This window comes from Aplysia californica, unplaced genomic scaffold (assembly GCF_000002075.1).
Source record: "Aplysia californica isolate F4 #8 unplaced genomic scaffold, AplCal3.0 scaffold00703, whole genome shotgun sequence".
In the NCBI taxonomy this organism is placed as follows: Eukaryota; Metazoa; Mollusca; class Gastropoda; order Aplysiida; family Aplysiidae; genus Aplysia; species Aplysia californica.
Genome location: NW_004797973.1, coordinates 225,283 through 228,905, shown reverse-complemented (window position 1 = coordinate 228,905; position 3,623 = coordinate 225,283).

Sequence of the window (3,623 nt, the reverse complement as noted above, 5' to 3'; positions counted from 1 at the left end):
CCCCCACACACACACAGTGACACGTGTGCTGGCCACCAGTCCGGCTCTGACTCTCACTTGATCTAACACTACAGACGTGCACGTGCCAACAACACGTGTGTTGGGACGAAAGAATGCCACTGATTGGTCGCTTAAGATCATACAAACGATGGTTCACATTGCCGGTGCTATGAATGGTTTCCAGGAAAGGATAAGGTATGCTGCGGGAGAAAAATGAGAGAGGCCACGTCAGCGGGAGGATATTCCCCCTGCAAGAGACTTCGTTGAATCCGAGCCTGTTCATTTATGTGTTTGTTGAATCCGAGTTATTTTTACTGATTTTATTTAATTTTCTAAAATGGGGAAATCCATTTCCTTTCGTTGAATCCGAGCCTGTTGAATTCGAGTTCCACTGTTAAACCTGAACATTAAGTCAACTAAAACCTGTCAAAACAAAATCACTAAATGCGAAATGAAATGTCTCCACAATACCCTTAAAATCACAAAAAGAGACTGGCAGAGATCGAAATGAAGAAGCAAGAGTAACTATTTAAACCATTAGCACAGAGTCCAGCCTGCATTTCGCAGACAGATCAGAGAATAAAATAGTTTAGCCACCTGAAGCAAATGTCACCTAGGCAACCAGCCTAGGATTTTTGAATATACGCCTGGTTTTCTTAAAGTGTTGGAAGACTAGATTATTTCTCGGTGAAGTAAAAAGTAGGCTTACTGATCATTCTGTGCAGAACATAGAGGTACACGTCTGTCACAGGTATAATTTATTCTCTCTTACAATTCCATTTCAAGAAACAGGACCGCTGTGTACATCACCAACCTCGACCACAGTATTGGAACAGAAAAGTCATAGCCTTGTTAAAAACTCGTAGCCTTCCTTTAAATAACAATCTTTATCGGTGGGAATAATAAAATCCACCCTTCTGTGGGCAGTGTAACTCTCATGAAATTGAAGATGAATTTCACTTTATTTTCTATTGTCCATACTTTGTCCATCAAATCAAATGTTAATTCCTCCTAGCCTGATTCGCCCCAGTGACAGAAATATGCAATGTTGACCCATGATAAGAGATATGTGCCCAACCTGTACTTTTTTTTATTATATGGAAACTTTATTTAACAAATGGGTGCTTTATATGATGTGATATGGACGATTGGTCTTAAACACTGAATAAACTTACTTACAAAGTTACTTACTAGCCAGCCAGCCTCAAGAGCCTAAAAAGACAGCAAATACACAGGCTCTTCACTATGAAGGAAGAGGAAGGCCTCACCAAACTTGGATTGAGGGAGACAAGGGAACCCTGAGAAATTATCACTTCCCAACTGAAAGAGCTGCAGAGTTGGCCTACCACCGTAGAAGATTGCATCTCCCCTTGATGCTTAACGGCAATAGAAGATGAAAAAATGTAAAAAAGTAAGTGGAAGTAATACAAGTCAGTTGTCTTCCCAGAGACCCAGTTTCAACTCACCGGTGTCTGTGATGTAGCATTAGTAAGGCGCTTTGCTCTTAAAAATCTTGCACACAGGAGACATGAGTTCGATTCCGGAGTGGGGAGACAATTTTTATAGAGTACCGTATCTCAGTCCTTCTGCATGCCTGGATTATATTGCACCTCTCTCGACTGGGTTGGTCATTCTAACAGTAACAGGCAGGCAGGATCAGAAGCCCGCCTCCTAAATGATCTAATTTTGCATTAGTTCTTTATACATGAGGCTAAGTTCACTCACTTTCAAGAGACTAGGACCACCTCAAACAGTCGGATTTTCACATCCTGTTGTGGATGGAACGCAAAGAGATATTTTAATCTTGAATGGTTCATTATGAAGGACTCGCTATTCCACCAAAAAGTCACCGGTAAATTGCTCAACATAAAAACTGAAGGACACATTGCATGTAGGCCTACATGTTAAATTATGCACATGGGTGAGTCAGTTTTGTTTTCCTGGTTTCAAATGTGATAATGTCACAAGCAAGATTGTAATACTTTTGAATCTATGAATATTTTCACGTATTGCCTTTTATTGCGTGTTTGGATGTCTTTTCAGTCATTATGCGTCCTTTACAATCAGAGCGATCTCAATGTTTGGTCAATGCAAACCCCACCGTTGCCTTACAAGTTAACCCACTGAACATCACTGAGTAATGGTGATATGTTTTCTTTCCTTTGCTACTTTTTGTATCTTAAATCTAATAGCATTTTTGCATCCATCATGCCAAATTACATATATAGATATATATGAAATATCAGTTCATGAGTTTCATGTATGTAATAATTATCATTTTATGAAATTTTGCATTTATTTACAAAGATGTATTTTTGCGCATTCTTTTTTGCCAATGTGTGAAATGAGTTATTTCAAACATTCTTTGTCCTATGCTTGCAAAAAAATAGCATGTATGTTACCCTGCATTATTTTCAACCATATTTCGAAGTTTTGACTGTACAGGATAAAAATTTTTCAAGCACCTGGTCTCTAAAATTGGCTTTTTGTGGTGTAGCAAGCAAAAATTGTTTACTGAAAAGCCATTTTCCTACAGTTTTATGAGTTTACAGAATTGGAATTATAAGCCTGAGGATTTGTTTGGTCTTTGAATGCCTCAATATTGTCCTGAACTTCCGAGAAGGCATAATAAATGAGTGTGTTTGTGTATTTATGTACCTGTATTATGCCTAGATATGTACGTATTTATAATTATGTATTTATGTATGCATAGAAATTATGTATGTTTGCCATTGTAAAGCCAAAGTGCCCTTCTGGGATTAATAAAAGTGTAATTTATTTATTTAAATTTATTTATTTTATGTGTGCATTGTCATTACGTGATTGTGTGACTGTTCAAATTCTTGCTTTTTCCCCATTTGGCATGCTGCGATGCGTTAAATTTTATGTTTTGAATTAATTTGAATTCTTTATTTATTGTTGGATTTTAAATATTTAAATGATGAACTTCATAATTTTTACTGCTCTTTCTAGTCATCTACTTTCAGGCAATTTGATTTATTTTTTTTTGGTAGCCTACCGAAAAAAAATCTTGTACTGAAAATGAAACTGCGGAGTTAGAAATTATTTTATTAATCAAATCAATAGGTCGTAATGTTGTATGTCTCAGAGGTTGCAGAAAGGAGTCCCAAGCTGATGGAGCAAAGTGGGCAAAGGATTTCTCCTTAGCTATTAAAAAAAATCTCCTCATACACAGACTTGTTAAATAGCTAGACAGGTGTAATTAGAAGCCTGGTTTACTTTTACATGACCTCTCTCAGTTGAATTATTCATTCTACTTTATTAACCCTATGGATCTGAGCTTGTACTGAAAAGTTACATTGAGCCAATCTTATTATACAGGTGCGAAGCGTGGACAATCAATAAACAGCTGGAAAGAACAATTGTGGCGACAGAGTTGTGGTTCATAAGACGCATGCTACGTATCCCATGGAGAGCTCGAAAAACAAATGAAGAAGTCTTGGTTGAAGCAAATTGTAGAAGACAACTTATGACGAATACATCATGTACAAGAAAGCGACAGGCACATTTCTTCGGACACCCAATGCAGAAAGAAGCATTAGAGAATATTGTAACAACAGGCAAGTTTGATGGAAAGAGAGGCAGGGGCAGACAGAGGGAAA